General features: G+C 39.2%; 1 protein-coding gene across 8 annotated transcripts in view; it reads right to left on the bottom strand.

The window, feature by feature from the left end:
- The window catches only part of thrb (thyroid hormone receptor beta), an 83,712-nt gene that overhangs the window by 23,519 nt on the left and 35,434 nt on the right, over positions 1–24,759 (bottom strand). Inside the window, exons 2-5 of one of the 8 annotated variants that reach the window (XM_026299699.1) lie at positions 18,552–18,710; positions 17,851–17,886; positions 11,750–11,814; positions 4,125–4,257 (exon numbers count right to left, since the gene is read on the bottom strand). The exons of 1 other annotated variant lie outside the window; for it this stretch is intronic. The gene's annotated coding sequence lies outside the window, so the exon portion shown is untranslated. The remainder of the gene's footprint in view (positions 1–4,124; positions 4,258–11,749; positions 11,815–17,850; positions 17,887–18,551; positions 18,711–24,759) is intronic. 6 more of the 8 variants (XM_026299702.1, XM_026299698.1, XM_026299700.1 and 3 more) reach the window with 6 other exon arrangements.

The raw sequence follows: 24,759 nt of genomic DNA, 5'->3' as shown, positions 1-24,759 counted from the left end.
TTTAGTTTTTTAGTTTATTCAATTGTCCAATGTTTAGAATTCACCTTTTCCACCCCCCTGATAGTCCTAACTAGCTGAAGACCTGTCATCATCAGCACTACTTGGTTTACACACCTTTCCTGAATCAACAATGCTGTCATCCTAGCAGTTAGGAAATAACTAATAATAAATAATAAATCAAGAGCAGTGGGGCAACCAGGGCCACAGCAGCGGATACACAGTCCATTTAGCTGTCTCTATCACAGGATGATGCATGTAGAGCTCTGCTGCAGCATCTCCTCCGTCTGCCTGAAGTGTTACTTTATATGGCACAATGGCAATCACACTGTGTGTCCACCTGGCCCTGGTAAACTGAGACACCAGGATGCTAAATGTCCTTGTCTGGCTGTTCTTGTGAGTCTGTCTCCACACCAGCAACTGAAGCCACAACAAGTGGACCCCATGTGATTGTGAAGATAAGCCAGGGGAAGTGGAGACTGGCCATCAGTTCACAGAGGCTTGTATCCTCTCTCTGTGCACTAATCAAGCCTCAGGTTCAAATGACTTTCAAATCTGTGCTGTTGATTCATTTATATGTGCAGCTCTTGGAGGGAGGCCCTACAATCATCAGTGTGGAACATTTGAGATTTATAAAGCTAAACTAAACTTAAAAGCTAACTAAACTGGAACATACTTTGAAGCATGTTCAGAGTCGTAAACCTCAGTCTGCAAAATTAAAAAAAAAAAAAAAAAAAAAATCGATTTAGTGTAGACTTCATACATTTTAACAATTAACAGAGGGTGTATTTGAGTTTTATAAAAAGGACATTACAAGGTGCTGATTAAAACAAAGAAATGAAAACTGTCAAATTATTTTGCACAACATGGTGGAGTGCACTTTTCAAAACTAGTCTGGCTTTGAATTGTAGCCAGTTAAATCAAAATAATGATCAATTGCATCTTTGTGCATACAGTACCATAAAATGCTTAATTTTATGATATAGCCTGTATCATGCAGAAGATGTGTGGTATTGAAAGACCATGCTTACCTAACTTCAGATGTCATTAAGATACTGTATATTCTAGTTCCCTGAGCTACAGTACATTTTTTTTGTGTTATTATTTTATAATTCTAAAACAGAATTATAAATCAGTTACATTCCAGAGATACATATGGAGAAATGTATGAAGTGCTGACGATGGGGCTAGTCGCAGGATCTGTGTATTGGAAATATGACTGATACCAGTGTTCTCATATGACTTTGCATAAAACAAAAAATACTTCCAGGAATAATGCCTTAAAAACCTATTCTAATATTAAAGTTTTTGGTTTATTTGAAAAATATTTAGAGTTCACATAACATAAACTCTTTTGATTAGCTCCGAGGCCTTTCCTTGAATGCTGCAAATGCCAATCACGTTGAATCCAGTTACAATGGGCATATAGTTGTGGAGGATTGGGATGATTTCTCACATCTTTTTAAGTACTTCAGTGTCCATTAACAGCATTTTAAACCCTTGAGCAATATAGTCCTGAGTCTGCAGGGGTCAGTTTCAGGGGAGCCTTTATCTGCTCCAAACATGAAACAAATCTTAAATTAGAATGACCAATATATTCATTACTACAACAAACCAACCACTAAGATTTTGCAGCAGCCTCCATGCTGTTTCAAAGTGTCAACAAGCTTTGAAAAACAAAAATGCAGAAAGTATTACAGCTCTTGTAATTCCTTTGCACTGGAACAACAGCTGGCTTGAAAGGCATTATGGGAAACTGGCTTCGGTTTGCTGCATTTTACCCTAGAGAGCATTTAATATCCAGACAACAGCTGGGGAAAATCCCAAAAACTGGTTCATCGATACAACAGGTTTCTGCAGCTCTAATGAGGACAGACAGACAGATGCCCAAAGATTTTCTGCCTGGAACAAATATGAAGATAGATGGAAGGAAAAACAGGATAACAAAAACAGGATATATACATATATACATATACATATACATACATACATATATATATATATATATATATATATATATATATATATATATATATACACACACTGTATAACATACACTGAAAAAATGAAAAGAGAAATGATTTCAGATCACAGCAGGGCATCAGCATAACAAGATATAACAGATACTGTGCAATGTTAAACTCCTGATTGGGACATTTTTATAAATATCCTCCTATTAGATTTTCGCATCATGGAGGGTGGTGGAGTCTATTGACTTCAGGAAAAAAGTTGGCTCAAAATAAGTTTCCCCAGTTACTGATCAAAGTGTGAATCTCTAACCAGTCGGTTCTTAAAACTGGATTCTGGATTTAATTTCAAGATGGTAAATTGTCCAAATTTGGTAAGCCCATGGACTAACACCAACCTTATCAAGTTCTCTCATAAAGAATTATAACTACTATCACTTAGGTGCGTACCACTGTAAATTAGTGCTTCTTTTATTGACCCTCAATGATTCTTAGCACTAGACACAGGTGACTCCTGGATAACTTAAGGTTTGTGTTATTGTCATCTGTTTTATCTATTCCACAGTCAGTTTTTAGGAATTGTGATTTGTTTTCTTCAGTTTAGTACAATGCATCCCAGCATAGACAATGGACTATTCTACAAGAACAGACTACTTCCAATAATAAACATTGAAAGTTATATTTTTTTGGGCATTGTGCCTTTATTATAGAGGACAGTGGACAGGAAGTGTAGGATGGGGCGCAAGGGAGGACATGCAGCACAGAGGTCCAGGACTCAAGCCAGCATCGTCACATTTATAGTTGGGTACTCTAATCACTACACTATGGTTAACATCTTAAAGCACCTGGCAACTGTTAAGAAAGTGAGTGATGTGTTGGGGGATGTGCATTACTGAAAATGTTGTATAACACCTAACCCAATATGAACAAGGCTTTAGGGTAGGATTGTGGTTGGATATACATTAACAAAAAGGTGCTCTGCCTGAACCCTGGGTACTAGACACACCCTCCAATATTTCAGAACTTTTAATAGTTAATGTAAAGTCAATGCTTTGCCTCTCCAGAAAGATATTATCTGGAGTAAAATATGAATTGAATAAATGACCCAGTGCATTCAGAAAGTATTCAGACCCCCTTAACTTATTTCAACGTTGTTATGTTGCAGTCTGATACTCCAAAAATTAAATTCATTTTTTCTCATGAACCTACAGTCAGTGCCACATAATGACAAAGTGAAAACAGAATTTTAGGAATGTTTGTAAATGTATTAAAAAGCAAAAACTGAAATATCACATTTACATAAGTATTCAGACCCTTTGCAACAACATATGAAAATTAGTTCAGGCGCCTCCTATTTCTCTTGATCATCACTAAGATGTTTCTACACGTTGACTGGAATCCGCCTGTGGTAAATTAAATTGATTGGACTCTCTATAGAAGGCCTCACAGCTGGCAATGCATATCAGAGCAAAAACCAAGCCATGAGGTCAAAGGAACTGCCTGCAGAGGATTGTTGATAGGCACAGAGCTGGGGAAGGCTACAAAAAATATTCTGCTGCAGTGAAGGTTCCCAGGAGCACAGTGGCCTCAAATGGAAGAAGTCTGGCAAAACCAGGACTCTTCCATAACTTTTAACATTGAAAAAAGTGGAGGGGGTCTGAATATTTTCTGAATGCACTGTATAGACTGATGTAAATGTTGCAAAACAGATACAACAGAGGAAAATAATAGTGAAGGAAACTAAACTATATCCAACTGTTTTCCTATAGGGAGGCATTTGAGGACAACCTGATTCCATAACAAAGGAGGTCTACAGATGGCAATTTATTTTGGAAGTGGGGGGAAATCATACAGCTGAGTGCTTCTGTGGCTCTCTAATTGCCATTTCTGCACATTAGTGCCCCAAATAAACAAAAGTGACAATAATGGACTTCCACCGCAGGCGTAAATTAGCTGCAGTTATGGAGAGCAGGGTAGCCTCAGTCATCAAGAATTTGGCCTCTGCTAATTCTGTTCAATCTCTGCTCAATCTGATTTTCTTAATAGTTTAAAAACAGAGAAAACTACAATAGACTGAATAGCTAGAATATGTCAAGAGTGCTGGAATTTCCATTTAAGACACAAAAGTAACAAATGTTTGCTTATTATAGTCTAATGTACCTCTTTGCACTTCACCCTGTTCAAGCCTAATCTGGACTGCCTTGGGAGCCCTATGTTGGACTGGCAGTCTTTCCAGGTTGTACCCTGCCTCTCACTCAGTGTCAGCTGGGATTGGCTCTATGCCTCCTGCGACCTAGGGAGGATAAAAGGTAGATAATGAATAGGTGTGCTAAGGCAACAATATGACAATATGGCAACAATATCCAACATTTTGTGCAGTTATACTGAGGTCAGGAAGTTTAACTAAGGCTATCCTATAGAAAAGCTGTCGTTACTTTAAACCCTCACATTCAAGTGCAGAAGAAAAGAATCTGTCAAACTCATAGAAATGCTCTAGTGGTTTCTCCCTGTCTTTGAGAACACAGGAGTTACAGTGTGTCTCTGCTTCTTCTGTATCTGTACACATTGATTTCTCCCTTTGCTTCCCTTGAACAGCCAAAAGCCCCAATGGAGTCCTGAAAGAATGCACATTTTTCCCTGATGAGAAAGTGCTGTGCCTGCTTCAGCCAGCAGCCTGCTGTTTACTCTGTTACTGTGAAATTCTGTGTCTACATGTATGTGCATGTGCTGTCATGGTGCAGCCTCCAAACTGGCCTTGCTCATTACGCAAACCACACACACTTGCATTTTCATACACCCATGCCTTCATCACATTAGTACTATTGTACTATCATTACCATAAGTGGAACTTACTTGAAAAAAAATCCAAAATCCAAATGTTTTTCACCTATAAAAGCTTAAAAATAATTTTCATTCCCAGACCAAAACACAAGATGCTACAGCTGTATGTTTCAGTGCACTGCTGGGTACAGACTAATAAAAATGAATTTGAGCTAGAACGACAGCAAATTATCTCTGGTGGAAAGCAATGCAGCTGGACCTAAGCCCTCCAGAAAACCCTGAAAGTCTGTCTAGAGAGAGGAGGATGAAGTGAGTGGATCGGTCAATAACATTTCATACTGACAGAGTAGGTTGCTGCTCATTTCCCATTCCCTACCAACAGTCCATTGAAACAGTCCAAGTTCTTTTTAAACATGACCATGATCTTTTCTAAATTTTGCCAGATTATTACTGTAACCATGACAACAACCAACCCCTAACCTTAATGCAGTTGTATCTATCCCTATCCTTTTCCCTCCTGTGTAATAATATTGCTGGGTGAGTCATTGCTGGGTGATTGGTGTTACTTCAGGTTAGATGTTTTGTCAAATCAAGTCAAATCAAAATTTATTTATAGCGCACTTTTAGATAATACAATTGTACACAAAGTGCTTTACAATAATCCAACCCAATGCTGAAATTAAAGAATAAGACCAATATTTTATAGTACTGACAGGTGCATTAAAAGGGGACTCATCAAGTAGCCAGTCTTTAGTGAAAATATTTCACTTATTTCCAATACTGTCTCTAAAAAACACAACAAAAGACAATCACTGCACTTGTACAACACATTTAACTTGATTCAAATTTTAAATAGGCTGATTGACTGTATAGTGGAAACACAGAGAATGATCAAATTTACTGGCAGAATTTTCCAAAACCAAGACTTTATTATCACATATACCCAGCCAAGTCCAAACCTTTTGATCACTCAAAAATAGCATCTTATAACTTCAAACACTTACACTTCTGTTTGTAAGTGACGCAGCAGTCTGAAGGTTGTAGGTGAGCACTTCCTCCTCTACACATAATTTCTCCACAACAGTTACCACATCCTCCGTGAGGTGTGAGAACACTTTGTCCTCTGCGTTGGTGTAGCATACACGACACAATGTGGACACACCTAAGCCAATTCGATCCAGTTAAATCCAATTTCTATCCTGGCCCAGTGTTCATACCACTCAAAAAGCTTTATACAACTTTAATTAATGCTATTTTCTGAGTTGAATATCATGAGATTGTTGTAAGGATATACTTTATACAATACACTGATGTTATGAAATTGTAATGACATTTATTAAAATCACAAGATTGCCAACTAGTATGTCAAATTTCCTTAGAATTCATATTTCTATAGTTTCAGCCTTCACTTCTATGTGTTATCATACATTTTACATACCGATTCCACTATAGGATTTTGGTAAACAATGACATGCTAAACAATCATCTTTTCTTTCTTTAGACGGTCTCTAACTTTAAAAACAGTTGTATAATGTATTGTCTTATCAATTAGCATGTGCACAAATCCCAGAGATGATAATCTTGCTATGTGTAAATAACAAATTGTTCAAAGATTCCATGTCAGTGTCATGCTGCTAAAAAAAAAAAAACAGCTTTAATGGAATATCTGCCTCACAAAATATGGGGAATTGAAATATTTATCAGGTAGGAAAGTTGCATTATGAGAAGCAAAGTATTGGAACTTGAGCCATGCCATAAAAAACCTAGCCTGTGCATTGGTTTACTCCAACTTAAAAGGAGTAAACAGCAAAAGCCAGGTGTTGAAAGTTTTGTGGACTTGGGACTGTCATTGAGAAACGTTAGAAACAAGTCAGTGCATGTGTGCAAATCTTGTTTAAATCTGATTGGACAACTGGAGCGTAAAGCCCGCCCCACTGCAAATAAACGGCTGTGATTGGCCCAGCTCATTTGAGGCTATGGAGGGGGGTCTAGACCCACATTCTTTCACTAAGAAAGGAGTGGGTCTGGCTGGTCAGGCTAATAAAAAACTGAATTTCTCAGCCACTGCTGCTTCAGTCTTTTTTCAAGCTGTCATCTCTACACACTCCAACTTCATAGAACTACAATTACTACAAATTACTAGAGTATCCCTTCAGTTTCATCAATAAGCCTGTATGGACACTGATAACAAAGGAATTAATTAGAGCTCTGATAAACATAACCTTCCCTTTTTAAGCATTTTCCCATGACATGGCTTGTATTCAATTTGGCAGCTATATTTTCCAACAAGTAAATAAATCTTGAGATAACTTCTAGAAAAATGTTTTTCTTACAACACTGTTTTGGTAAGAGAAAACTTTTTACATCCAGTCCTCAGATACACTGTTACATTATGTCTGTTATTCAGTAATAAAGTGCTGCAATACTAACTTTCAATCAAGCGGTCTACAACAACTTCTCAGGATTTGCAACAATTCCTTTCAGTTTGACTCAGAGAAACGCAATGTACGACTGCTGATTATCTCTATCTGTTACTGTTCTGCTGTTGATGCCTGCTGCTGAACTTCATGACAACATACAAACACTGTCATTACATTGCTAAATGAAAGCAGACCAACAAGTACTCCATGTACTCTTAATATACACACACTGTTGATAGACAGTAGCTGATGCAAAAAAAAAAAACAAAAACAAAACACTGTGAAATAGTTCCTAAGCATGCACACTCACAAACCTGGGGCAAGGCAGGAAACAGGAAACAGGTTCTTAATGTGGTACATGCTGTACTTTTCCTTAACCAAAAAACACATTAACTGATCACTGCTAACCAGTTCTTTACACCTACAGGAAAATGAGCCTAGCCTTACCAACAGGTCCAAACAATCTGAGATCTTTTAGTTTATTTTTCACATAAAACTACAGTTGCTCAGAAGTGAAAAACAGTGATACCTCAAATCACTGTTGCCTTTGCATTCCACTTGAGTGCTGCAGACACTATTTGCTTTAACAGTTTAAACACAGATGCAAACCTTCAGCTGATTCCTACTGTAGCTGAGGATTATCTCCTATATACATACACGCCTGTCCTTAGTTGGTTTTACAAAAGGTTTTTAAATATTAGTGTAATGCCAGCATTAACAAATGGAAGAGGTCTCTGAAAGGAGAAGCACAACAGACCCTCAAAACAGGGCAGAATTTTGAGGCATGAAGTCAACATGGTTTGAGTCTGATATAAAGCTCATGAAAAACACACATCCTCTCTCACTTTCAAACCAGACCAGAATTTTTCTGAGTGTGAAGGTCATGTTCATTTCCTCACATCTCCAAACAGCTTCTATGTATGTGTAAAGATTAGTGAAAAGGGAGCTGAAATGAACTGATAACATGCTTACATTTTACTGAAGCTTTGACACTGAAAGCTATTATTAAGGTTATTTAACTCATCATATGGTCAAAAGTAGGTGGACACCCCCCTGAGCACATACATAGGCTCCATACAGTACAGGCTTTAAGGCAGCCAGTGTAGTCAGCATTAATTAAAACAGAAGCTTATCTGTTGTGTTGAAAACACAGCTGAAATGGCACAAGCCCCGCCCCGTTTAATTTGGCATCTCTCTGTCCCTCTTACTTCATGATATCTCAAGACTGTTTCTATCTAATAAAGGCACAGAATACATAATAAAAGTGCATTCCAATTTCTCAAAGCCTGGATCTAGCCAAGTAAAGTCCAAACGACTAACAGAGCTCCACTCGTTTTATCGAGGCTTGCTTGGGTGTGAGCTAAATTATGTGAACTTCAGCCAAACAAGTATCCCAGCAAGCAGTTCTCTTTAACCAGAGATAGTGTTGAATTCTAAGCCTATACCTCTTATCATTTCTGTCCCACAACTGATAACATGTAACTGGTCCTGATATTTTTGAAATATATTATGTGTGTACACTCAAAAATGGGGTGGGTTTACCAAAATGATGTTTATTTCATAATTTGTGGTGATGTTTTCTGAGATATGAGGAGGGATAGCTGGCAACCCAGAATGTCACCTGCAAACATGTGATAGTTGCAAAAAGCAAGATGAAAAAGATGAAATTAATTGGCTGCGATATGGGCCCAAATGTATGTTTGGGGTAGCTGTTTAATACTGGCAGGGACAAGCGCGTTTAAATTTAGGTCCAGCATTTCGCTGCCACTGGCGGAATGAATTTGGGTGGATGAGGTGGAGGGAGACAGATTTATTTCTGAAGTGGGAGGTGGGGAAGATGGAGTTTGTGAAACAACAGTAGCAGCATCTCTGCATTGCACACAAATACTCCTACTTGTTATGGCTTGTGTTCTTGTCTGTCAGAGTGTGGAGAGTATACCAGCCTTCAGCCAATAAAAACAGAGAAAATACTGCGTAGTATTATTTTTTGATTGGTTGGGGCAGTCTACAGTCATCCCTCAAACTTCTTAACACGCAGCCTGCCTTAGATCGCCTTTACCAACACACAAATCGTAAAAACTAATAGATAAAGTCTGTCTCTCACTAAATTCTAATTGGGTGGGCAAGACTGATATTTGGATGGGTTAAGCCCACCCCTGCCCATGCATAGATCTGGCCCTGTGAGATGAACATTATGCTCATTTGAATTTGTCTAAGTATCATATACTTTGTAAGCTTTTTTCAGTATCACAGCAATACCTGTCTGTACGTCCATTGCCTCATTACAAACAAGTGGTAACTGAATGGTGCTAGCTTGGCAGCATTACAGTCCCCTGTTAACATCCCCTATAGCATTATTGGAAATGCAGTTCCACAGAAAAAACTTGATTATCCATCAAACACTAGGAAGACAAAGAACCCATTTGTATCATGTTTCCTGTCCTTTTTTGACACTGAGACTCCCATCAGCGTGAAGATGTAAGGTTTGGGGTGATGCAATTGTTTTGATTTTGTATGAGGGAGTGTCAGACAGATATTAATTTACTGACAAACTGACATTAATTTTCATGTTGACTCCTTAGACAACCCATGCCAGAATTTAGCAGTTGCTGTGCAATTAACTATTAAAAACATTAACACCACTGGAAATCTTCCTATATGGTTTGCAAAGGCTATAGAGTGCCTCACTGAAAATGTCTCCAACATAAAGTTTCTTTGAGGCTTTGCAGCAAATGGACAAAGCACAAACCCCACTTGAAGAAACAGCTACACAACATATGAAAGAGACACTAACTGCTATAATTTGATGGCTGTAGTTGTTTTTAAAACTCCACAAAGGGCATCAGGACCTTATCTAAGCCTAAATGTCAGCCCTTCTAACAGTCATCAGTGGTAATCTGCTTTCCTGCAATGTCTCCTGCATCATGAATCACCACTGACAAGCAGACGTAAACTGTAGTCATAGCCTTGGCCAATATGTAATTTATTTGAGGTGGCATTCAGATAAAAGTTCATCTTAATCTATCGCCCATTATACCTGGACTCTCTAATACTTAATTTACAAAGCTGCATCACACTGTGCAACACGATCCAGGCTCAACATCATGGCAACTGGTATCATAAAAAGGGCAGCAGATGGTGTTTTCATTAAAGAATTAAAGCTGATAGAAGAATCATCTGAATGTCTTTGTGTGGGAGTCTCCAGTGTACCTATCATATTACATTAAACTCTATAACTGCCAGGAAAAACACACCAGCCAATGTCAAAAAGGCTTGATAATACACAGGGGCTATCTGGATCTGGTGTGTTTGGAAAATGTTACAGTGTTCCTGTTACACTGTACACAGTCATGTGCATAATTCCTCAATGACTACTGATAATCCATGACCAGCGGTGAGGGCACAGGCATGGTGCATGACCAATGGCCGATAGCTGGAGCCAACAATTAGATACAGATTATGTGTGATGTTTAGCCCTAACACATTTTCTTATTTCATGTGTGCAGATGAAAGCTTCTAGTTTTCTATTGGACATTTCCTCTGAGCAGCAGGCCTGTTGCTCTTTTTTAATAAGCTGCCACAGCCTTTAAACAGGGATGGCTTTGACAAAGATCAATTCGCAGAGTTACACAAGTTTTTGCAGTAACATGCAGTAGCTGCTTTATTTTAGTGGTCATAACTTCAGATATAGTTTTTTTTAGTAGCAGAAATCAAATCAGTCACAGTGAGGTTTTGATGTTGTTTGAAAAGGTGACAGCCAGCAAGATTTTCACTGCCCTTAATGAGAAGCTAAATATGCCTATAGAGGCAACAGTTTTCCCTAATGCAGCTATGTGACAGTCAAATAGTTGGATAGCCCTTTGAATGGAGTTTGGACGACAAAGCCTTGATTATTTTTGATGTCCAGTAACATTTTGGAACTTTATTTCATTTCATTTCTTTGATGTTATCTTACTAAGCATATATCAAATGAAAATAAAGTAACATGAGGCGATATAAGAATTATATCACAGGACCTACAGTATAACGGTTGAAAAGGATGGTGGATTTTTACACATTTGGTGATTATAGTGACATTATTACACATCATTTGTAGTGTTGAACATGCAGAGACATTGTGCCTTTGCTGTTCTGCTTCAGTCTTGCTGCTCTCACACAATAGTTTTCAGCCAAATCACACAGCTGTTTTCATTGACAAACATTTAAAAATCCCGCTACAACCTGCTGTGCACCAATTAGCAGCCAGGCAAGGTTAGTGAGTAGCTCCTGAACATAGTGCAGCAATTAGCAGCTAAAGCCAGAAATATCCCTCAGTAGATGTTAGAGACCAAAAACTGAACCAAACCAAAACAAGAACAACCAGTCTGATATACAGTACACTATTAATGACCTAGTCTGGAAGGTGACCAAGATTTAAGCTTCATTAAATTTACATCATAATGTGCAGCTGCTAGAGATGATATCTGTTTGTGTGTGTCTTGGCCACAGCAGGGATGTCTAATGGAGAGAGAGACACTGTGTGTTTGGCATTCTGCAGGCTGCAGGACCACAGCTGTGTGGAATTGAGTGGCATGAAGGTCTTACCAGAGGAAGTGGTGAAGTTTGACTCCAGGCAGCACTGAGTAGCTGCTGAGCTCCCTGAGAAACACCTACAAAAATACATACACACACACACACACACATATAGATCCAGGTCAGACTAATGAGCAGGTGAGATAAAAACCACAGTCCAGCTATGAAAAGCTGTTGGTGCTCAGGATGCCTAGAAATGATTGCAAACATGCTGCAATGGCATTGAAAATGTACCTGAGGCACTGGGTGGTATTTAAAGTTTAACAACGTCACACTGGTGATTTCCAAAACATTAAGAATACCGACAATCCAGGTTTAGGCCTACCGTAAGCTTTCAATCACCTTTTTGCAATGAAAGAACTGTAGAAAAAAAAGCCCATTGCAGTGACCTGACAATATGAGATTTAAACACCTTTGCACTGCATGTTGAGTCTGTGTGGCAGGATTTCCACAGAGCACTACATCCGGATAAGATGACCTATATGCAACATTATCCTCAAAAAAGCAACTCCCACAGTGACTTTAAAATGTGCTTAACCTCTGGTGGTTTCCACATGTGGTTACAACCACAAACACCATCTGCCCCCACCCCCTTCATGCTGCAGTAAGGGTGGAGAAATCCTAGTATACATTTCTTTTTTCCTTTCTCGATTGGCAGTCCCCACTGTATCTTTCTGTGTGCATCAGCCCCTGAAGCAAAGAATGGTATTTTGAGAGGGAAATGGCCATAAATAAAACAACAATAAAACTCGTGCAGTAAGAGAAATGAAGGGTCCATTATGACTCAAAGTCTGCTAAAAAAATGATTGGAAGTCATGTTATGTTCATGGTGTTATCTCAAGGGAAGAAGAGGAAAAAAAAGGCGGGTTGATAATGGCAAGAGCGAGAAAGGAAAGCATTTGTTCATGTCATTAATTCAGTGGCAGGACAGGATTGGTCATCTCTGCAACAGATGGTAATCACTTGTAATCAGACTTAATGGGCACTCTAATGGGAATGCTTTTCCTCCCTACATACTCTGTAGTACTTTTTAACACACAAGCATCTGTGCACATACATGCATGTGCGTACATTTGTAATTCATTTGGGATATGTAATGCTTCACTATCTGAAAGGGAATAATTGTTTTAATAATCATGTCTATCCATAACAGTACAACATAATTAAGTCCTATTTGTATGTAATGCTCATTTACATAGTTCCTCAGTTCTTATTCTCTTCAGGTCTCATTTAAATGCATTCAGTCATTTGCAGAAGCCGGTTACTCCACTAAATCTCAGCCGTTCAAACCTCAGTTCTATCGTCTCCTGCTCTCCCTTATGTTAAAATGTTTAATCATGTTAAAATCCAGCTAAATACAGTTTACATAGCTGATTTAAGGTTCATTTCTCCTGGGATATTTTCTCTCCAGTTTCAGCAAAATAAGACTCAATATTTTGCGATGCAAGCACTGTCAGTAATTTTTCATGGCTCAGGAAAAGTGTGCAAGTAAACTTATTGATGCTTACAGCAAACAGTTGGGATACTGTAATATTCTTTTATCCCGTTTCATTCCTACCCGCTGGAGTCTGTTGGTCTGCCTGACTTTGCTTTAGCATTGTTGATGTGTACCCACACCTGAGCAAAATATTTGATTCTGTATGTACAGATAGTAATCACAGCCTAAAATATGAAAAGAGGAAAAATAAGGTCCAACTTGTATTAAAGCAGGATAATCCATGGTGTAAAGTTCTCTCACAACATCAACAAAAATTACTGAAAGGCTGGATGGAAATTTATTGGTAGCTAGTTTGATGAGTGTCAACTGTGTTACTTTTGTGTCCAGTTACGGTATGTATCATTGGTAACAAAACAAACACAGAAGAGATACCTGTAGTGGTTTTTTGGCAACCCCCCCAAAAAATTCAAAATATGTTAACACACAGTGTATCAGTGACTATTCCCCTGAAAAAAGATCTTCATTCTGTTATTAGCTATTGGTCTATATGTGTCAGCAAGCTGATATTTAACGCCACATTACCCTCTGTGTCATTTAACAGCACAAATGTAAGAAACATAATTACAATTTCTAATTAACAGATTAGTTAAACACTGTTCGCTGTTTCCCAAGGCACAAAACAACAGCTGAACTAGTTATTTGTCAATTTGTCAATGGAGTGACAGTACATTTATTACAGTACTTCCCATCCTTTTGATTCTAAATTTACTACTAAATTATTTTTCCACAGAACATAAAGCTGTTTCCAAAATATTTTCTACCGACACGTGATTCTGGCCTGTGATGCTATTACCTAGTCAGAAATGCTTGTGAATATTTCTGTGAAAAAAGACACAAGGAGAGGGATAAGAAGAAAGAGGGTTTGTCTAAGAGAGTGACATAGTTGTGAAAAAAAGACCCACCAATACACTCAGTTTCCATGGTGATGAGTTATATTTTGCCAGTGTGACGCACATTTTCAGCATCCACTTTTTCTCTTAGTCATCTTCATCTTTTCCAGTGCACTGAGCTAAAAATGGTTGAATGGTTTATACAAAAGGAAAGTGAGATACAATGTATTCAGGCCTGTGTCTGTGCCTGTGTCTAGGAAAGACGAGGAGATGAGTGCTCACAGACTGCAAGGGTTGTAAACGGTTAAGTAAAGGCTGGATAGGGTGGAGCACCTCCTCAGTACTTTCCTCCAGGGGTGTGTTAAGTGGTCTGTGGGAAACTAAATAAATGCACAGCTTTCTTGTGTCTGCAATCCCAACTCACTAGTCCCAACTTCATCTTTCCAGCATAATTAGTACTCTGCACTTACCCTCCAATTACTTCCCTATTAACACCAAGAAATTAGTAGTCAGTTGACACTTGCAGACAGATAAACTGAATGTGAGTTCTGGAGTACAGCTCATACTTAAAGATGTACTGGTGTAACGGCTGCTAATGCAAGTGCTGATACTGTCAGCTTGTAAAGCTTACAAGCATTCAAACAAGTGACAGAAAAGTATGTTTTTGTTAAATCTGCTCACATTACACCAACACTGGAGGTGATGAAACTCCCAAACTGCCTGTGTCCTGTTGTTTTAAATTGCACATTCTGTTGTTGTGCTGCAGGCACCCAACGTGCAGGCGAAACAGTGCCATGTGTTAGAAAATGTTTAAATGCCCTACAGTACAGCTGTTTTTCTTTTGTTCCAGCAGGTAAAAACTATGGTGGCCAACAAGGGCAAATGCACGGCAACGGCCAAAACACACGCAAGAGAGAAATGCTGCAACAACGAAAACCCGTTTTTGCAGGGTGGGATATATGAAGGTATGTTTTCCATTTATTACTTTTTAAACATTTGGCCGTCATCTTTTACAACACTGTGCTTTTATAATATTGTAAAACGTGACGGTCAAGTGTTAGAAATAAACGGAAAACGTACCTTCTTTATGTCACCTCTGTAAAAGTTAACCAAACTTTGTTCATAGCATCCCATCAGTTTGAGGTCCCCCTACAGGCCTGGCACACTTCCATTGTGTTTTCTCTCTTGCGTGTGTTTTCTCTCTTGCATGTGTTTTCTCTCTTGCGTGTTTTTGTTGTTGCAGCATTTCTCTCTTGCATGTGTTTTCTCTCTTGTGTGTGTTTTCGTTGTTGCAGCATTTCTCTCTTGTATGTGTTTTCTCTCTTGTATGTGTTTTCTCTCTTGCATGTGTTTTCTCTCTTGCATGTGTTTTCTCTCTTGCATGTGTTTTCTCTCTTGCGTGTGTTTTCGTTGTTGCAGTATTTCTCTCTTGCATGTGTTTTCTCTCTTGCGTGTGTTTTCGTTGTTGCAGCATTTCTCTCTTGCATGTTTTCTCTCTTGCATGTGTTTTCTCTCTTGCGTGTGTTTTGGCCATTGCGGCACGTTTGCCCTGTAAAAAACACATAGGCAGTGTATCTGTATATTCTGAAAACCAGACAAAGGTCAAGTGTAACACAAAGAGAATGAAAACAATAAAGGGCTTGAGACTTGATTCATGCTGCTATTGATTCATTTGGGTGATTGGCAGCAGGAACTGTGCCTTACTTTAAAAAAAATTCTGTAACCATTGCATGAAGCCCATTTCAATTAGATGCTTGTACATTTTTAGCTGCCACTGATGTCTAACTCTTACTACATTCTCTTTTTTTCTCTTCTTTTTTTTGTAAATGAAAGCAATTTCTGTGGCCTAAATAGCATAATTTTAAGTGTCCCTGTGGAAATCAAGACACGGGACAGCTGTGAGATGGACAAAAGACAAGTGAGCAAGTCAGGTTTTGATGTAATAAATATGGTGTTTGTGTCAGCCTGCATAGTTTACATAAATATGTAGGATGAAAAACATTTTCCCAAGGGTTAACTCAACTTACATTAACAGTCTGCAGTGAAACATATCAAAATACAAAACATTAGAGGGAAAAAACATAAAAAACAAACTTAAATCCCCAGGAACTTAGAGTTACCTAATGTTATTTAACAGACAAAACAACATTCAGACAATCTGAAAATTGTTTATTTAGTTCCACTGGAGATTGAAGTCATAATTCAAATTAGTGGAAGAATTAGATAAGAATCAAAAAAATTATTACAATTTATCCTGAGCAAAAGGGCAATCAAGCCAGGATTTCTTGAGGTATTTCAGTCTGGACCAAGGTGGTGGAACAGCTGAACAGCACTGCCATCACTAGAGCCACGTCAGAAGCATGGCTAAACATTTTTGTATTACATACAGTCAAATACAGCTAATTATGACTTTTATCAGTAATAACACTGGATGTTTTAGACAGAGTAATGATGGTCTATAAAAAGTGCTGGTTAATACTGTGAACATACCAAGTATGTAAAATAATTAACATCACTTGGATGTTTTAAATAAATGATTAAATAAATGTATTACTATAAAAACATCTAAATCTCATGGATCTATTTCCCTATTAACGTCACCATCTTATACAACACAGGCTAACATTTGCTGCTTTCGCCTGTATGAGCAAGTGTGGGTCACATCAGGACAATGCGTTGGCTCGCAGACTCTTTTTTTTCCCCCCCTTTTCTCAGTCTCATGGACACTATTAAAGAAAAAAAACCTAAAAGGGGGAGGGCAGAAAAAAAATCCATTTTAAATTGATGACAGCAGTGGGTGCTGAGAAAAAACATTGAAAGGAGAACTGCATCACAGAGTCTGCCTGTCCACCCCCCTCCACTCTCCTGACATCAAAAGTGTGTGCCCATCCTGAGCCGACAGAACTCCAGATCGCTGGAGTGCATGCTGGGTAATATAGGACAACTCAGGACACATGCAGGGACTTTAAGGATACTGCACTAAGCTGTTCACAATGGAAAAAAAGAGGAAAAGATGCAGTGAAAGTGAGGGAGAGAGGGGCAGAAAGCGGATTGAAAGAAGATAAAAATATTTGCAATATGAGTGAAGGATGAAGGTTTTCAACAAACATTTCATTCTGACAAATATGAAAAGCGTTTTTCTGGTTCTCTATATCAGCACACTGACAGGAAAATACTATTTTAGGACTGAGTCTGAAGGACAAATGGTGTGTAAGAAATGGTTAATTTATGTTGCATGTATTCAAACTGAATATCTTTTTTAAAAACTGCCTAATAAACTGAAACAAAAATATGTGCCACAAATGGTCTTGTAAGTAGTGTTGAGTATTTGAGTGTAGAAGTAATGTAGCCCAGGTTTGAAATGTTAACACATGTATTACCATGTATTAATACACCTTTGGGTATTAATACATGAAGCTAAATTGTTGTCAGGTCAAATTACATTTGATAATTATAAAAAAATGCATGTGGTGATATGCAGAAACAACAAAAATATGTGTACTATATAAGTGGTGATGTGCTTTATTACAAATTGAAAAATATCAAATTGGGTCCACCTATGTAAAACTGATGCCGTCTCAGCTGTTTCTGTTATTTTGCATGAATGAGACTAGGCTCACTATACTGGTGGAATGTATTACAAGGTGATAATGTTCAGCTTGTGTTCACAGATCATCTACCCAGTACTCCTGAAACTAAAAGCTCCAAAATGATCACCCAGCTGAATCAGCACTGGATTACAATGTTTCAATAAATTAAAATGAACAATTATTATCGTAGTTAACATGTCTGCAGAGATCAACTGCAGCCCTCCTGCAACCCTGGTCAGAGAAGCGATAGATAATGAATGGATGAATAAATGTTTAACATATCTGCAAAACATTGTTGATGATCTCCTTTTTTCTTTCTTCTATGTATGGCAGCTAAAGCATGCTCAGTGTTCTTCTGTTGTTTAGATAACTCAGATCACTTGGACGGGGTTAGGAAAAGTATCTGGTGCCAAACTGTGGGCCTGTATGCCAGCATTCACCCTGGCCACGTCCCTATGACTTCAGTGCAATGAAAAAACATTAACACTGCCACTGAACATCATCCACACAGCGATTATGTTTCCTTTCAAACACATTAGACAAAATGATTAACTGAATGAAAATGATGCTTGGCTGCTCTACAGAACCTTGCAGAGTTATTTAGGGGCCGTCAGTGAGGATGGAAGGCCAGCAGGCTGTACTGGGTACAAAATGAAACTGATAAATACTGTTATAGTTAAAACCATCAACTTATGGGGACTGATTGGATCAGGGCTAAAAATACATAAGTCAGCAGTAATGCACACTGGATGCACATTTAACACTAATCAGAAGAAAAAATAAACAAGTGGATATAAATAATTCTGACAAATCTTTATGGCTTAACCTTTGCTTCTTTACACAGCCTCTGTGTTTCCATCTAACAGTTTTACTGTGGCAGTATCATTCACACTGACCTTGCATGTTGTGGCAGCTCTCCCTCACACAGCCTCCCCGCTGGCATTTAACAGTCCAGCAACACTGTGACTGCTACAGCACTGACAAAGAAGCTTCTGCTGGATGGTACTATATGAAAGCCTAACCCCTACATGGCCTCTGTATGGGTACAGCCATATCTGAAATGAGTTAGAGCGTGAATTAGTTTCACCACGAGTGCTGAGGGCATATGCTCACAGCAGACAGCGAGCGCCATTGACCAGTGAATGGCATGCGGTAGAGAGGCTAGTGAATGACTGTTGTGGTTTCTGTTGTAAATGAGAATGAGAATACAGTGTTATCCCCAGTTCTGTGCATATTTTCGAATGGAGTAAACAGCAAAAGCCAGTTGTAAAAAGATTTGCGGAGTTGGGACTGGCATTGAGAAACGTTACAAACAAGTCAGTCGTTACAAAGCCCGCCCCATTGCAGATAAACAGCTGTGATTGGCCCGGTTCATTTGAGGCTGGAAGGACAGACTCCTTAAGATGGAGTTTAAAGTTTATTTCTGCATAAAATGCTTGGCTCAGGTAGAAAACTCAGAGTATCAGTAAAAGCAAAGTGTAGAGGTTTAGTGAATGAATCGCAACATACATAAAGCATGTAACTTAAGTCTGCACTGAAGCTTTCACTGAAAACTGAAATGGGACTGTAGTTGCTCTTAAAGTGTTACCTAAAGCAAACAGAAATGTTATACCTCTATTGTGTTTTCTCATGTTTGACCCTCAACTGGCACTATAATTACTGTACTCTTCTCCTGCACTGATTTAATAACACCAGAATAAAGAATAAGTCCCCAGAGCCCCAACATTTTACCCAATTATCTGCAGATTATCTTGCTGATTTGCATTGAATTTTAACCTAGATAACTGTGAAAACCATTGTAATAATTTCAGTGTTACAGTTTCCTGTTAAATATTTTGCTTGATTAAACAGCCTAAGAACAGCCTAACTAACAGGTAGACTAACCAGGACCCTCAGCAGAAAATGAGCACATTACTTATTTACTCAAAAACTTAAAACAAGCTTTGCATTCCTGAAAATCAACCTTCTGTAGTAGTGTGTCACTGAGAAGAACAGGCTGAAACAGCTCAACATTGTTAGAACGCAGTTTAGGGTAAAATATGGAAACGTACAGTGGGTACGGAAAGTATTCAGACCCCTTTAAATTTTTCACTCTTTGTGTCATTGCAGCCATTTGCCAAAATCAAAAAAGTTCATTTTATTTCTCATTAATGTACACTCAGCACCCCATCTTGACAGAAAAAAACAGAAATGTAGAAATTTTTGCAAATTTCTTAAAAAAGAAAAACTGAAATATCACATGGTCATAAGTATTCAGACCCTTTGCAGTGACACTCATATTTAACTCACATGCTGTCCATTTCTTCTGATCCTCCTTGAGATGGTTCTGCTCCTTCATTGCAGTCCAGCTGTGTTTAATTAAACTGATTGGACTTGACTAGGAAAGGCACACACCTGTCTATATAAGACCTTACAGCTCACAGTGCATGTCAGAGCAAATGAGAATCATGAGGTCGAAGGAACTGCCCAAGGAGCTCAGAGACAGAATTGTGGCAAGGCACAGATCTGGCCAAGGTTACAAAAGAATTTCTGCAGCACTCAAGGTTCCTAAGAGCACAGTGGCCTCCATAATCCTCAAATGGAAAAAGTTTGGGACGACCAGAACTCTTCCTAGACCTGGCCGTCCAGCCAAACTGAGCAATCGTGGGAGAAGAGCCTTGGTGAGAGAGGTAAAGAAGAACCCAAAGATCACTGTGGCTGAGCTCCAGAGATGCAGTAGGGAGATGGGAGAAAGTTCCACAAAGTCAACTATCACTGCAGCCCTCCACCAGTCGGGGCTTTATGGCAGAGTGGCCCGACGGAAGCCTCTCCTCAGTGCAAGACACATGAAAGCCCGCATAGAGTTTGCCAAAAAACACATGAAGGACTCCCAGACTATGAGAAATAAGATTCTCTGGTCTGATGAGACCAAGATTGAACTTTTTGGCGTTAATTCTAAGCGGTATGTGTGGAGAAAACCAGCCACTGCTCATCACCTGCCCAATACAATCCCTACAGTGAAACATGGTGGTGGGAGCATCATGTTGTGGGGGTGTTTTTCAGCTGCAGGGACAGGACGACTGGTTGCAATTGAAGGAAAGATGAATGTGGCCAAGTACAGAGATATCCTGGAAGAAAACCTCTTCCAGAGTGCTCAGGACCTCAGACTTTTTCTGTCAAGATGGGGTGCTGAGTGTACATTAATGAGAAATAAAATGATCTTTTTTGATTTTGGCAAATGGCTGCAATGACACAAAGAGTGAAAAATTTAAAGGGGTCTGAATACTTTCCGTACCCACTGTATGCACTGATATTTTTAAGACATCTTACAAAATCACTGATTAAGATCCATCTGTCTAAAAGATAATGGTGACGCTTTCTGTCAAAGCAAATATTTGTTTGTCGCAGTGGCCCACACACAGACTGAACTGTCCCAGGTGTAATGTGTTTGTATGAAAATCAGTCAGTGCGTTAGGAAAGGTAACTCTTACAGTTTTTACTCTGTTAAACCCCGTCAGTTCCACTCTGCTTTGGTATTTCCATTTCATTTTTTGGGAAAATTAACAAACAAGGCTCATGCAGGTCAGGTCTGAAAGGAACCGGAGAGGGCCGGATTCATGTATCAGTTCTAGTGGAATTAGATGCAATGCACATTTATTTGTCTTTTCTTTAGCTCAGTCCATTACCAACTTTATTTTTTTTATTATTCATAAGAATAAGAATAATTATTATTATAATAGTGGCCCTGCAATGCACTGGTGACCTGTCCAGGGTGTACCCCTGCCTTTCACCCAAAGAGAGCTGGGGATAGGCTCCAGCAGATCCCTGTGATCCTGGTTAGGCATAAGAGGGTACAAATAATGGATGAATGGATAAATTAAAAAAAATCCCTTATTTCTGTAGCACAATTTACACAACAGGATAGTTAACCAAGGTGTTTTACAAATAGCATCAAAACCATCAAATAAATAAAATTTTCATTAAAGTCATTTACATTAACACCAAACTTAAAAATAAACAGGTAGGGAAAAAACTACACAATAAAATTATTTCTCGAATAAAAATGTGTTAAGGGTAGACTGCTAAATAATCCTGCATAATTATGAGAAGTCCAGTTTTTTATAAGCTCATGAATTTAAAAGTAGTTAAGATTAAGTAGTTAGAAGTTAAGAAGCAATAATAGTACCACACACTTGTTTCTACTATGCCTTCACACCACTAACGGCAGTAGGAATTGCTTGGGGCCCCTGATTATCAGCCATTTTGGTTTCACTGAATAGTACCCACCAAAGTTTGACCTACTGTCTCACAATTCCTGTTTAGGCTCTGTTTTGGCCTCTCTGCTCTTTAAAGTCACCTTTTACTGCATCTGCCTGCTTGCCCTCTGTTTGCCTGTGGGTCCTTTTCCCTCCACAAATTGTAACAAGCCTAAAATGACCAAACCAAACATGCAAACACACTACAGGCAGTTGTGAGAACAGATACTCTGGAACCAGTCCAACTTTTGTCCCAGGTCTCATCATGGTGGAACCATGAAGACGTCTAGCTCTCATATGTCATGTCTCAGGGGGAACAGAAGCAAAACTTCAGCATCACAACAACCAGCGAGATGGTAGACAAACATTTCATCCAGCAATACATTACTAACCAGAGTACAATCTAAACAAACTAGCAAGGTCAGGGGTTTGGGTTTCTATATACTGTACTTTTGGCTTAACAACATATACAGAGATTCCTAAACTTTCCACAAAATTGCTTACAATCAATCAGGAGGTAGAGCAGGTCGACCATAAACCTGAAGATTGGTGGTTCGATCTTTGGCTTCCCTGGTCCAGACAAGGCAAGACACTGAACCCCAAGTTGCCTCCGGTGGCTGTTCCACCAGTGTATATATGTTTGTGTGAGCGGGTGGGTAAAGGGACAAATAGTGTAAAAGTGCTTTGAGTACACTTGCGTATAGAAATGCGATGTACATACAGTGATTTTCCCCACTCAGCAACACACCTGGGGAGAAACTGACTCTGGTAATTGGTGAGTCCATAGTCAGAAACGTGAAGCTAGAGACATTCTTGATGACCTTGTCCAGCTTCTTCCTTTCCCTCTCCGTGATGCTGCTGCTCCAGCAGACCACACCATACAGGATGGCTGATGCAACCACAGAGTCATAGAAGGTCCTCAGGAGTGCCCCCTTCACCCCAAAAGACCGCAGTCTCCTCAGACTGCAGGTCTACTTGTGGTTTCCAGAGTTTCCAAAAGTAGAATGGGAGGCAGAGCCTTTAGCTATCAAGCTCCTCTCCTGTGGAACCAGCTCCCAGTCTGGGTTCAGGAGGCAGACACTCTCTGTACTTTTAAAACTAGACTTAAAACCTTCCTCTTTGACAAAGTGTATAGTTAGGGCTGGCTTCAGGTAACCCTGAACCATCCCTTAGTCTCTCCTCTTCCCTCCATCTCTGCTCCTCTTTCTATTTGCCTCTCCCCTCCTCTCATGCCAGCATTGAATGTCACTAACCATGTGCTCTCTCTCTCCCCTAGTTTGTGCTCTCTCTCTGTTCTCTCTCTCTCTCTGTACCTTCTGCAGGTGTCCCTGGTCCTGGAGCTGTATATCGCTGATGTGCAGTTACTGGTCCCACCAACCTGCAGTGTCTATTTGTTGTTTATTTTTGCTGTTCTTTTCTCTCTCCTCTATCCACTCACCCCAACCGGTCGAGGCAGATGGCCGCCCAGACTGAGCCTGGTTCTGCTGGAGGTTTTTTCTTCCGTTAAAGGGAGTTTTTCCTCTCCACTGTCGACAAGTGCTTGCTCATAAGGGATTTGTTGGGTTTTTTGTTTTTTATAAAGTGCCTTGAGATGACTGTATTGTGATTTGGTGCTATACAAATTTTAAAAAATTGAAATTGAATTGAATTGAAGATATCTTCCAATTTAGTTCCACTGTGTGGCTGTCTGTGAGTCTTTGACTTTGAAGGAATGAACTGCTTAATGGCAGCCTTGCATAGCACAAGTTTTACAGGCTGAACATGACTTCTCTGATTTCAGGAACTGACCTTTAGAGCCAATCTATTGACCATTCCTTTCACCAACCTTGTTTGCCCTGCTCCAGTCCCTGCTGGCCTACATTTCAGGGACTGTAAATACTTCAACTGTAAGAGCCAATTTCATCCATTTTTCTAAACTGTAATTATTCTTACACTAGTCACTAACAAGGGCAATAAAACTCCACATTAAAATGGTTCTGAACTCTGCACTGTAGATGCCTCAAACTACTGCCTTTATATAGAACATACCACACGCTATAAAGTTTTCAATGTAGCTTCATAGTTAACAAATGTTTTGCTCATTAATCTTAGTAATGGAACTTTTCCAACAGTATTTCAAGTCCCACTATAAAGAAAATACTGTATATAGCATAGAAAGTGGGTTTTACACTCTAAATTCAGACAGCCATAAACCATTAAGGGCTGGTTCTTGGAGGTTTTTCATTTCACTGGCTTTGCTGCACTGCCCAGTTCTCTACAGTAAACATTCTTTTCGCAGACGGACAGGCAGGGCCAGGCTGCCAGTACCATCACAAGGTACTAGATGAACAGAATGTTTCTTGGCTTATGTAAAGGAAGCTGTTTGCTGCAGCATTCCCGGCAGTAAAATCCAAAAGAAATGCAAGAAAACATAAATAGTAACAAACAAGTAAAATTATAATCAGAAACTTGTGGAGATCATTTTGCAGAATAACAAATAAAGAACTTGTAAATGTAACTCAATATGAGAGTGTTATGACAAGATCCAACTACATGCAAAAAGTGTTGGAGGGAGCCTGCCTAACTGCAAATAGGTCAAGTAATAGGCACTGTAGGATTTTCTCCAAAACTCCTCCCCTGATTGGTCAGTTTTCTCATCTCTGGGGCAGAAACCTGCATAACACACTGGCACAGCCCTCACTAACTAGGAACCCTGCCAGGTTTTAGAAGAAACACACACACAGTACACAATATTATACTGTGTGCATGTGGTACACAATGGATAGACAAAATGGCCTGTATACACTGAAAGAGACCTCCAACAGTCACAGCATACATAGAAGACTGTCACCATGGTGATGTCACCAGGGGCTGTGATCATCTGCACCCA

This window comes from Mastacembelus armatus, chromosome 11 (genome assembly GCF_900324485.2).
Source record: "Mastacembelus armatus chromosome 11, fMasArm1.2, whole genome shotgun sequence".
NCBI classification, from domain to species: domain Eukaryota; kingdom Metazoa; phylum Chordata; class Actinopteri; order Synbranchiformes; family Mastacembelidae; genus Mastacembelus; species Mastacembelus armatus.
The sequence above is the reverse complement of the archived record's forward strand: the minus strand, read 5'-3'. Positions and strand labels throughout refer to the sequence as shown.